At 41.5% G+C, this 13,547-nt stretch overlaps 1 protein-coding gene across 1 annotated transcript in view; it reads left to right on the forward strand.

The window, feature by feature from the left end:
- si:dkey-91m11.5 (PH_BCR_vertebrate and RhoGAP_Bcr domain-containing protein) overlaps window positions 1–13,547 on the forward strand; it is a 48,571-nt gene that overhangs the window by 2,487 nt on the left and 32,537 nt on the right. The window lies entirely within an intron of this gene.

The raw sequence follows: 13,547 nt of genomic DNA on the forward strand, positions 1-13,547 counted from the left end.
TGTCCTTGGCTAGAAGTAATTAACTTAAAGGGGCTTGTGTAGCGTGATGAATTTAGGGAGGCTCTTTGTTGGGGGTGGGGAGGAAAAGGGCTGATAACTCTCACTAAAAAGAGGACGGAGGGCTCAAAGTGTGTCACATGGCTTCCCATCAAAATCTCAGGCCTCAGTGTTTCCTGTTGTGATGTGTGAACACAATAGGAGAATCACTCATGCAGAGTATGTATTGACACTGCAACAATGTAGCAATGTTAAGTGGGATGAGGTGGTCTTACTAGGTGCTGCCAAGGACAGAGAAGAGAGTGAGTTCCCATGCAAAATATTTATGAAAGCTTTAATATATGAGAGGCTGTATGATTTGTCTATGATGGTGATTAAATTAAAGAAATACATGTCTAAGTGAAAAGGGGTGACTCAATGCCACATATTACATGGTTTCACTGAAGTCTTAATAGACGGTCTGTCTGTTGTAGTGAATCAGGCAGGGCCATTCGTTGCTAGGCTCAACAACTAAAAGCTATGCTAATTCATATGAGAAGAGCCAGAACACATTGTTTGACGTTATTACAAAAAAAGTACATGCTGTTTGGAGCAGATTTTCAGTAGCAATTGTTGAGAACAGGCTGTTATGTAAGGTGTTAGGCTGGAAAGCATTTTAAACCAAACATGCAATGAACAAGCAAATTGTCTGAGAACAGTAAGCCAGTGTTTGGCTCTTCTGACAGAAATACAGATTCCTTTTGACTTGTGGTCAAATATTGAGCTTTTTGATATTACAATAATACTATCATGGGTTGTTGTCTACATTGTCTCACCACATTATTGTTTCTTCACAATATCACCCATTTACCAATGCTGCTTGACCTGTAGGAAATGGGGAAACGGGCTATCCGATACAACGACACATGTTTAGACTGAAGCCTTAGTAAACTGGACAGTTGGCTTACTGTGATTGCTGCAGCTTGCTGGTTAAATGTTGAGCAGAAACAATGCTGCTGAGCCTGGCCTTGGAGTGGTGGTCTAAATGGCCGTGTTGCTGAGGTAACGGTCCTGCTGCAGGATCACTTCATGTAAACCGGGCTTCGTGGATTAATGGAAATCTGGATTTATTTTCTGATGTCGTAAGAACATTAGGGCTATTGCGCACATTGCTGGATCAGTGCTGTGGTAAGCAGTGGTTTTGAGGCGAGCATGACAATCCACTATTCTCTATTTTGGTCAGTGATTTTGAGCGAATATGGGAAAATCTGTTTTTCTTTTTGTTTTAAAACTCATTGCAACATTCAGTAAAATCCATTTAATCTGCTGAGTAAAGCTAGCTTATAATGTCAATGTTATAAAGGGCCACTGTGCTCCAGTTACATAAGTGTTCTGGTGACTATTTAGCTTTACAAGAATCATATTGACTTTATTTGCCAAGTACATTTGCACATACCTGGAATTTGACTTTGTGAATAGGTGATGCCAGCCATAGACAATATGCAGACACAAAGCCAGCATAAATAATATAAATACAGTAAACGTAAAGCTGATTTACAGTGAGGATATACAATTTACAGACATACACTGACTATACCAAACATTCGAACACCATCCTAATATTGAGTTGCACCCCCCCATCTTTTTGCCCTCAGAACAGCCTCAGTTCGTTGGGGCATGGACTCTACAAGGTATGCTGGCCAATGGCAGGCGGTGCTTTTAAAAATGAATGAATGAGCATTGCCTTATTACTATTAGAGCATATTGGATGACTGTCATTCATATTCCATTCACCCAGCTCAATGTAACCTTGATCGGTTTAGGCTACTACATGATACTCAAGTTTTCCTGTGCCCATCACGATGTTACAATAACCCTTAAAAAAAATAAATAATTCAACAGAATGGGTGGAATGAACACACCCCTGATCACGCACAAACACAGTTCACTTTCATAGCAGCAATATAAAAACAGCATGATCACTTTGCTTCTTGCATATATAATTCCTTCTTGCGACTATCTACACGCTAGTGGTCGACCAATTAATTAGGGCCGATTTCAAGTTTTCATAACAATCGGAAATTGGTATTTTTGGGCGGCGATTTGCCGATTAAAAAAAATATATTTTTTTTATTTATTTATTTTTTACACCTTTATTTAATCTTTATTTAACTAGGCAAGTCAGTTAAGAACACATTCTTATTTTCAATGACTGCCTAGGAACTTGGGGTTAACTGCCTCGTTCAGGGGCAGAAAGACAGATTCACCTTGTCAGCTCAGGGGATCCAAATTTGCAACCTTACAGTTAACTAGTCCAACGCAATAACGACCTTCCTCTCTCTCGTTGCACTCCACAAGGAGATTGCCTGTTAAGCAAATGCAGTAAGCCAAGGTAAGTTGCTAGCTAGCATTAAACTTATCTTATAAAAAAACAATCAATCATAATCACTAGTTAACTACACATGGTTGATGATATTACTAGATATTATCTAGCGTGTCCTGTGTTGCATATAGTCTGACTGCATACAAGTATCTTAAGTATCTGACTGAGCAGTGGTAAGCAGAAGCAGGCGCGTAAACAGTCATTCAAACAGCACTTTCGTGCGTTTTGCCAGTAGCTCTTCTTTGTGCTTCAAGCATTGCGCTGTTTATGACTTCAAACCTATCAACTCCCGAGATGAGGCTGGTGTGACGGAAGTGAAATGGCTGGCTAGTTAGCGCGCGCTAATAGCGTTTCAAACTTCACTCTCTCTGAGCCTTGAGGTGGTTGTTTCCCTTGCTCTGCATGGGTAACGCTGCTTCGATGTGGTGGCTGTTGTCATTGTGTTGCTGGTTCGAGCCCAGGGAGGAGCGAGGAGAGGGACGGAAGGTATACTGTTACACTGGCAATACTAAAGTGCCTATAAGAACATCCAATAGTCAAAGGTTAATGAAATACAAATTGTATAGAAGGAAATAGTCCTATAATAACTACAACCTAAAATTCTTACCTGGGAATATTGAAGACTCCTGTTAAAAGGAACCACCAGCTTTCATATGTTCTCATGTTCTGAGCAAGGAACTGAAACGTTAGCTTTCTTACATAGCACATATGGCACTTTTACGTTCTTCTCCAACACTTTGTTTTTGCATTATTTAAACCAAATTGAACATGTTTCATTATCTACTTGCGGCTAAATTTATTTTATTGATGTATTATATTAAGTTAAAATAAGTGTTAATTCAGTATTGTTGTAATTGTCATTATTACAATACATTTTTTTTATTGTTTTTTTAAATCGGCCGATTAATCGGTATCGGCTTTTTTTTTGGGTACTCCAATAATCGGTATCGGCGTTGGAAAATGAGAATCGGTCGACCTCTACTACACCTTCTCCTCCTCTCACGTTTTCTCTTCACTTGTAGACTTCAGTGTATAACACATCCGCTGTCTGTGACCAGGTGAAAAAAAAACTTTCAAAGACAAACCGTCATATCATGACTGCTAACCGCTGCGCACAGCTTGTTGTTGTCACCTCATATTCAACATAGCTACTAGAACTAACACGTTAGTAAACCCACTACAATCATGCAATACAGTCAGCAAGCAGTTTAGCAGTTACAGCAGCGGGCCCCGATGGTAATAAATTATTAAAACCAAACGCTTACCGTGACTTGGAAGAGATTCAGTGTTGGATAGCTATAGTCAGTTAGCTAACATAACATCCCTCTCTGTCTTGAGCCAGGTGTTTGAGTAGGCTAAACTAGCTAGCTGCATTCAGTTAGCTAAGTGAAAGTTACAAAAATAAAATACAACCAAATATAGCTAGCTCACTCTCTCTCCCTCTGTCTCACTTGTCCTTTAATTTTGGAAGAAATTCATTTGTTCAAAACTGTTATGCTTTCAGTACTAGATTAATTCTCAGAAGCTTTGATTGGATGGACAACATGTCAGTTCATGTTGCAAGAGCTCTGCTAGGTTGGAGGACATCCTCCGGAAGTTATAATAATTACTTTGTAAGTCAATGGAAGGGGGTGAGAACCAAGAGCCTTCTAGGTTTTATATTGAAGTCAATGTACCCAGAGGAGGACGAAAGCTAGCTGTCCTCCGGCTACACCATGGTGCTACCCTACAGAGTGCTGTTGAGGCTACTGCAGACATTGCAAAATAGTGAATGGTGAATATATACAGTGCCTTGCAAAAGTATTCGCCCCCCTTGAACTTTGCGACCTTTTGCCACATTTCAGGCTTCAAACATAAAGATATAAAACTGTATTTTTTTGTGAAGAATCAACAACAAGTGGGACACAATCATGAAGTGGAACGACATTTATTGGCTATTTCAAACTTTTTTTAACAAATCAAAAACTGAAAAATTGGGCGTGCAAAATTATTCAGCCCCCTTAAGTTAATACTTTGTAGCGCCACCTTTTGCTGCGATTACAGCTGTAAGTCGCTTGGGGTATGTCTATCAGTTTTGCACATCGAGAGACTGAAATTTTTTCCCATTCCTCCTTGCAAAACAGCTCAAGCTCAGTGAGGTTGCATGGAGAGCATTTGTGAACAGCAGTTTTCAGTTCTTTCCACAGATTCTCGATTGGATTCAGGTCTGGACTTTGACTTGGCCATTCTAACACCTGGATATGTTTATTTTTGAACCATTCCATTGTAGATTTTGCTTTATGTTTTGGATCATTGTCTTGTTGGAAGACAAATCTCCGTCCCAGTCTCTGATCTTTTGCAGACTCCATCAGGTTTTCTTCCAGAATGGTCCTGTATTTGGCTCCATCCATCTTCCCATCAATTTTAACCATCTTCCCTGTCCCTGCTGAAGAAAAGCAGGCCCAAACCATGATGCTGCCACCACCATGTTTGACAGTGGGTATTGGGTGTTCAGGGTGATGAGTTGTTGCTTTTACGCCAAACATAACGTTTTGCATTGTTGGCAAAAAGTTCAATTTTGGTTTCATCTGACCAGAGCACCTTCTTCCACATGTTTGGTGTGTCTCCCAGGTGGCTTGTGGCAAACTTTAAACGACACTTTTTATGGATATCTTTAAGAAATGGCTTTCTTCTTGCCACTCTTCCATAAAGACCAGATTTGTGCAATATATGACTGATTGTTGTCCTATGGACAGAGTCTCCCACCTCAGCTGTAGATCTCTGCAGTTCATCCAGAGTGATCATGGGCCTCTTGGCTGCATCTCTGATCAGTCTTCTCCTTGTATGAGCTGAAAGTTTAGAGGGACGGCCAGGTCTTGGTAGATTTGCAGTGGTCTGATACTCCTTCCATTTCAATATTATCGCTTGCACAGTGCTCCTTGGGATGTTTCAAGCTTAGGAAATCTTTTTGTATACAAATCCGGCTTTAAACTTCTTCACAACAGTATCTCGGACCTGCCTGGTGTGTTCCTTGTTCTTCATGATGCTCTCTGCGCTTTTAACGGACCTCTGAGACTATCACAGTGCAGGTGCATTTATACGGAGACTTGATTACACACAGGTGGATTGTATTTGTCATCATTAGTCATTTAGGTCAACATTGGACCATTCAGAGATCCTCACTGAACTTCTGGAGAGAGTTTGCTGCATTGAAAGTAAAGGGACTGAATAATTTTGCACGCCCAATTTTTCAGTTTTTGATTTGTTAAAAAGTTTGAAATATCCAATAAATGTCGTTCCACTTCATGATTGTGTCCCACTTGTTGTTGATTCTTCACAAAAAAATACAGTTTTATATCTTTGTTTGAAGCCTGAAATGTGGCAAAAGGTCGCAAAGTTCAAGGGGGCCGAATACTTTCGCAAGGCACTATATATATATATATATATATATTCACCATACACTATAGGCACTATATATATATATATATATATTCACCATACACTATTTTGCAATGTCTGCAGTAGCCTCAACAGCACTCTGTAGGGTAGCACCATGGTGTAGCGTCCAACCTAGCAGAGCTCTTGCTACATGAACTGACATGTTGTCCATCCAATCAAGGCTTCTGAGAATTAATCTAGTACTGAAAGATAGATATATACATACATACATACATACATGCATGCATGCATGCATGCATGCATACAGTGGGGCAAAAAAGTATTTAGTCAGCCACCAATTGTGCAAGTTCTCCCTTCATTTGAATTCATTTAAGTTGCACTAAGCCATTGCTACATTTTAAGAAGAAAATACAACTCCAATGTTGTTTCTTTGGGGGGGGGGGGTTCTCTGTGACTGCATGAGCTGTGAACCTGTCAAACACATGGTGGCATTGACAGGCACCCTGCAGCCCTCCTAGTGTTTTACTACCTGGCATGGTGGCTGGCTCTGCCTGAAAAAGGTCAGCCCTGGCATTGGGTACAGTACTGATTAGCATAAATGGGCCTCAGTCCTTGCTACACTGACTCCACCAACCCTGGTTTACCTCTTGCTTGTAATCATGGGAAAACAGCCCGTCTAAAATGGTTACATCTCTAAGGTCTCTTATTCCTAGAATAGCACAGGAATAAGAGAATGAGCACATTCTCCTCATTTGTGGATATCTAGGCCAATTGTCAGTCCTGGCTGTGAATAGAGCTGCTGATTAGCTGTGTGGCTTAAATGAGGCCACTTCTATGATGTGTCTGCTTTGCCATAGTTAATTATCACTATGACATTGACAGACATGCCAGTGGCCAGAGCTTTTTCCTACTGTATGGCTCATAGAAATGTCTTACGGCTAATGATGAGTACATTATAAGATGGGCTACTGGGGCTTGTGTTGTTAGAATGTCTTCAGTTTGAGTGAACCTCTGCCAGGCCAAGAGTAGCCTCTGCTTAGTATCAATTAGACAGGTCTGTATGTCTCCTTTGACACAAATGTGAAGCTTTCACTCAGTCTGTCTTGTAGAGATCCTATCTTTCTGGGTGTCTGGCGTCAGTCCAGGGCTGTATTTGTAATCACAGCAGGAGGTAGAGAGATGGTGGTGGCCCACCCTCCAGGTTAACGGTCCAATCATTAATCTTTCAGAGCTCCTAATGAAGTTCACACAGGCTGGTTTTTGTACCTGAACGTCAATATTCTCAGCTTTAAGTGGTTAAATAAGGAAGCAAAAAAAAATGGGCACTCCCTCCCCTTTTTGAGTTTACATTCAAGACTTGTGTCTGTGGGGCCAGCACAGAAAAGGGACAGCGCTCTTGTGCACCGTGAGTGAGCTCTGTTTTCTGTCACCTGTCCTCCCAGGTGGTTAACTTGGGAAAATGGTGCAGTGGGAGTGTTCCTGGAGAGCTGGCAGGGGATCAGAGCAGCAGGGCCCTGCCAGCTGCAGTCAGAGGGAGCACAGGGACAAACACATCATTAATCTCTCAAATGAGCAGACCCGGTTCAAGTTACACCAGCATAGGGGTAAATGGTTGGGCAGTAGCCTACTTGGCACGATTTCAACTCTCAACCTTGAAATAGTTTCAGATCTAACAGAACATGGACAGTCCTTTACATTATTTTAAGTGCAGTCGGCCTACTACATCCAGGTTTGAAAGTACTGGTGTCATCCCAGGCTGTTTTCCATATCCAGATATTTTCTTAAAGGTAATGGTAGAAAGCCATGAGAAATGTTTGAGCTTTTGTCCCTCGCTCCAGGCTTCCCTCTTCGCTCTAATCCTCTCTTGTGCTCTGTTTCGCCCCTCTGGTCCCCTTGGTCTTAGCTCCACTCCCAGGTCCTACTCAAAGGGCCCTCTGTGCTGCTGGCTGGCAAGCCAAAAGTGTTTATGGAATGTCTCAGCTGCTTGTGGGGTGTAGGGGGAACACCGCTAATGAAATGTAAAGTGCTGGATGAGCTTACCTCTCCACAAACAGCCTGACCCCTGGGGCTTGTTAGACAATAATTAGTTTGTGGCTATTGCTTCTGGCAGACCATACCCGGCTCCACGAGGGGGCAAAAAGGGGCCTAACCCCCTCAATTGAAACTTGTGCTCCCTCAGTTTTACAACGAGCTTGTTGATTTTGTCCATCCACACCAGATGCGATCAGGACATGCAGGTTGAAATATCAAAACTAACTCTGAACCTCTAATGTTTTCTGTAGTTGCAGATCAGACCTGCACAATGATCAGGAGGAATACTGTTTCAGTTCAGCAATATTCTTGGGATGTCTGGTGTGGACTGGTCACCTGAGGCCAGCACTGACTGGGCCACACCAGAAGGATAGTTTTTCTTCTGTTCAAGCCATTCTGTTGTTGATTTACTTCTGCCTTTTGGGTTGTTGCCCTGTTGCATCACCTAACTTCTGTTGAGCTTCAATTGGCAGACAGCCTTACATTCTCCTGCAAAATGTCTTGATAAACTTGGGAATTCATTTTTATGTCGATGATGGCAAGCTGTCCAGGCCCTGAGGCAGCAAAGCAGCCACAAACCACGAGGCTCCCTCCACCATAGTTTACAGTTGGCATGAGGTTTTGATGTTGGCGTGCTGTACCTTTTATTTTTCTCCATACTTAGTGTTGTGTGTTCCTTCCAAACAACACAACTTTAGTTTAATCTGTCTACATAATATTTTGCCAGTAGCGCTGTGGAACATCCAGGTGCTCTTTTGTGAACCTCAGACATGCAGCAATGTTTTTTTTTTGGATAGCAGGGGCTTCTTCCATTGTGTCCTCCCATGAACACCCTCCTTGTTTGGTGTTTTATATATTGTGGACTCGTCAACAGAGATGTTAGCATCTTCCAGAGATTTCTGTAAGTATTTAGCTGACACTCTAGGATTCTTTTTAACCTCATTGAGCATCCTGCGCTGTGCTCCTAGAGAGAGTAGCAACAGTGCTGAAATTTCTCCATTAATAGACCATTTGTATTACCGTGGACTGACTAGAGATACAGTTGAAGTCAGAAGTTTACATACACTTAGGTTGGAGTCAATTAAACTTGTTTTTAAACCACTCCACAAATTTCTTCTTAACAAACTAGTTTTGGCAAGTCGGTTAGGATATCTACTTTGTGCATGACACCATATTTTTCCAACAATTGTTTACAGACAGATTTTTTTCACTTATAATTCAAAATTCCAGTGAGTCAGAAGTTTACATACACTAAGTTGACTGTGCCTTTAAACAGCTTGGAAAACTCCAGAAAATGATGTCATGGCTTTAGAAGCTTCTCACAGGCTAATTGACATAATTCAAATCAATTGGAGGTGTACCAGTGGATGTAGATCAAGGCCTGCCTTCAAATTCAGTGCCTCTTTGCTTGACATCACGGGAAAATCAAAAGAAATCAGCCAAGAACTCAGAAAAACAAATTGTAGACCTCCACAAGTCTGGTTCATCCTTGGGAGCAATTTCCAAATGCCTGAAGGTACCATGTTTATCTGTACAAACAATAGTACGCAAGTATAAACACCACGGGACCACGCAGCCGTCATAGCGCTCAGGAAGGAGACGCGTTCTGTCTCCTAGAGAATAACGTACTTTGGTGTGAAAAGTGCAAATCAATCCCAGAACAACAGCAAAGGACCTTGTGAAAATGCTGGAGGAAACCGGTACAAAAGTATCTATATCCACAGTAAAATGAGTCCTATATCGACATAACCTGAAAGGCCACTCGGCAAGGAAGAAGCCGCTGCTCCAAAACCGCCATAAAAAAGCCCGATTACGGTTTGAAACTGCACATGGGGACAAAGATCGTACTTTTTGGAGAAATGTCCTCTGGTCTGATGAAACAATAATAGAACTGTTTGGCCATAATGACCATTTTATGTTTGGAGGAAATAGGGGGAGATTTGCAAGCCGAAGAACACCATCCCAACCGTGAAGCACAGGGGTGGCAGTATCATGTTGTGGGGGTGCTTTTCTGCAGGAGGGTATGTTGCACTTCACAAAATAGATGGCATCATGAGGAAGGACAATTATGTGGATATATTGAAGCGAGACATCAGTCAGGAAGTTAAAGCTTGGTTGCAAATGGGTCTTCCAAATGGACAATGACCCCAAGCATACTTCCAAAGTTGTGGCAAAATGGCTTAAGGACAACAAAGTCAAGGTATTGGAGTGGCCATCACAAAGCCCTGACCTCAATCCCATAGAAAATATGTGGGCAGAACTGAAAAAGTGTGTGCGAGCAAGGAGGCCAACAAACTTGACTCAGTTACACCAGCTCTGTCAGGAGGAATGGGCCAAAATTCACCCAACTTATTGTGGGATGCTTGTGGAAGGCTACCTGAAACATTTGACCCAAGTTAAACAATTTGAAGGCGATGCTACCAAATACTAATTGAGTGTATGTAAACTTCTGACCCACTGGGAATGTGATGAAAGAAATAAAAGCTGACATTAATCATTCTCTCTTCTATTATTCTGACATTTCACATTCTTAAAATAAAGTGGTGGTCCTAAGACAGGGAATTTTTACTAGGAATCAATGTCAGGAATTGTGAAACTGAGTTTAAATGTATTTGGCTAAGGTGTATGTAAACTTCTGACTTCAACTGTACTTTTGTAACCCTTTCCAGCTTTATGCAAGGCAACTATTCTTAATCTTAGGTCTTCTGAGATCTATTTTGTTCAAGGCATGGTTCCTGTCAGGAAATGCTTCTTGTGAATAGCAAACTCAAATTTTGTGTGTGTTTTTTATGGGGCCAGGGCAGCTTTTACCAAAATCTCCAATCTCGTCTCATTGATTCGACTCCAGGTTAGTTGACTCCAGACTCTAATTAGCTTTTGAAGAAGTCTTTAGCCTAGGGGTTCACATACTTTTTACAACCTACACTGTGAATGTCTTAAATTATGTATTCAATATAGACAAGAAAAATACAATTATTTATGTTATTAGTTTAAGCATACTGTGTTTGTCTAGTCCAGGAAATCCCAAGGGTTCACATACTTTTTCATGCCACCATAAATGTACTTCAATGTGTCTGTCGTATTTCAAGACATGGCATATGAGGGTCCAGTGAGATACTTGATGGGTTGGGCAATACTTTTATCATCCATCTTGAAAAAAAAGTATACTTAACTGGAAATCATCCATCGTCAACACAATGGAAAGGTCAAATGCTTTATTATCTAATGTTGAAAGTGCGTTGGTGACTTGTGACGGACAGTGATGCGGGCGCTGGAGATGGGGGGGGGAGTGTGCGTAGGTGGGTCGGGGCAAGGGGTGATATTGTGGATTTTTGTGTGCATCTGTATGTTGTCGTTTGTATGTGTATGTTTTTGTATTGAAACAAAAAAAAACAATCTAAATGATTGAGTGACAGGTTGGTGCAAAATCTGTATCTGTGCTGTGTCGGCACAACGGACAGAGCCTGCTGCGGTGTTGGGTTTCCTTCTGTGGTAGGCTAATTGAATAATAACATGATACGCCTCCGCCTGTAATATTTTGATTTTATAAGGGCTTGATCAAGTTTACCATTGAAGCTGCTTCACTCAACTCTTTCACGCCCCCTCACCACTACAGAGTTTAGTTATCTTCTTAGCTAGCTGTAAAAGTGTTAGTGTTATTAGTCTGAGCCTATTTAGCTAGCTTGAACCAGCTAATCTGCAACTGCCACAATGGATATCAAAAACAAAGTTCGGAGAGTGGTGAGCAGCAGCACCATCAAATTACTGAGGCCACGCGCCAAGCCGAGCAGCGACGATGCCGCCAAGCTCCAGCAGAGATTTGTATATAATGACAAGATACCCATGTCGATGAGTGGTGTTGACGTCAACCGCCTGTTTTCAATGGAGAGATGCTATGCTACTAGCCACGTCATCAATATGCATAGCCATCTCGAGACAACTCCAATATAAAGTGTTTTTTCTCAAAGTTGTTGGGATGTCATGTGTCCTTATATCAGTACATTCGTAACAACCTAAGCATTATGAAACTTGTATTCGATCAAATACACCTCACGTAGCAAATAAACCATTTACATTTTTTGTTGACCAAATTGGACACTCATACAAAAACTCCCCCGTTTGGTAAATGAAAGAAACAACTCCAACTGCCGGAGAAGACAGATTTCCAGTTGTCCATCTCGCTTCGCCTCTTCCTCTCTGGCTCAAGCTAGCGCCGTATGCAGAGCCTTCCTCCTCTTCCACAAGCACCACCAGGATAATGGCCCCACAACCCCCTCCACCTCCACTGTTCCTGACAATCTTGGAAAAGAGGAGCCAGCCCAGGTTAGCCTAGGATCCTACCCTAGCTGCAGGTTTTATGTCCAAAAACTTTCATTTAATGGCAACTGGTTCATAAGAGGTGTGTCTGGAATACTTGGTTACTGCAGATGCAGCATTTTGTTAACCATGTCGAAAGTTCTGTGTTGGGGACAATGCTAACACAGGACGAGGCCTTTAACCAAGCTGGGTGTTCTAACTTGAAGCATGCTATTGATAGTACTAAGGGATTCGCTAGGCAGGCATCAAGTAAAAAGCATTTGATATGCAGTGTGGAAAGAAAAACAAGTTAGGGTACTGAGGTGTCAACTTGTTAATGATGGGCAGCTGGCAAGAAATCGTGTCAGAGGTTGTGGACATTGAGTTCCTTGTTTCAAACCAGCAACCACTGATGGGAACATTGCACGTGATAGAGGGGAGGGGGCAGTGGACTTTTTTTTTCTCCCGGAGAAGACAAGGAACTTGCCAAGGTGTTGAGCAGCATACCCCGCAATGCCACAGAGACATCATACGATATTCCAAATGAAATCATAGGGCTCATGAGTGAAATAGTCACTGAGGAAGCTACATCCGAGAACAAACTTTTCCACTTTGACAAACGTGTTCAGTCAGCACAAAAGAAGCATGCTACACCTGAGGAAAGCTCAACTAATCCAACTGGCATTTGAGGGAGATCTTTCAAGAAGATTTCTGAAATGGTAAAAAAAAACAATTAGGTGTTTGTTTTTTTCCGATTAAAATCTTACTTTAGTTTTTAGGGCCCTGTCCATGGTGCTGATCGAGCGCAGAGAAGATTTCGCGCCAACCTGTTACTTCTTGATCAAAAGAATTAGATATTTTATGTTCATTGTGGTATAGCGTGATATATAAGCAGAATTCAATATAATTCCAATGCAAGAACCCAAATGATGCCCCCGGATATAGCTATAAATCGGTATGTTATATCATAGAAATAGATACATTCAATTATGGTTTTCTTGGTAGCCGATTGGTTTTCGTGGTTGTTAATGGAACTGTACGTATTGGAAAACCTGTTGATGGTAGGCCAGCATTGATTATCTGGGTCAATTGATTAGCACCGAGTGGCATGATTTTCCATGTTTGACCTATTTATTTGGCAAGACAGCTAGCTGTACATGACTGCATCTCATTTGCCTATGCTTGGATCTCCATTCACCTTTTGTGTAGTGTTTGTTTACTGTTCATGTTTCTGGCCTACGTAGATTGTGTCATGCCTTTTATCGATCTGATATTTTGTTTACTAGTCCTGCTACTTGGCAACGCGGTTTTGTTCTGTTCGCATTCACAGTTGTCAGTATTCTAAGTCAAGCTGCTGTTCAGTATTTTTGTTTGCATGCATGAATAACTAAGCGACTACTTTCAGCATTTAGTTTGCATTTTTTTGGTAAGTCAGCTGTGTGTACAAATGCATTCACATAGGGTAATTCACCTATTACAAAAA

The sequence above is a fragment of the Oncorhynchus masou genome, chromosome 25 (assembly GCF_036934945.1).
Source record: "Oncorhynchus masou masou isolate Uvic2021 chromosome 25, UVic_Omas_1.1, whole genome shotgun sequence".
Lineage (NCBI taxonomy): Eukaryota > Metazoa > Chordata > Actinopteri > Salmoniformes > Salmonidae > Oncorhynchus > Oncorhynchus masou.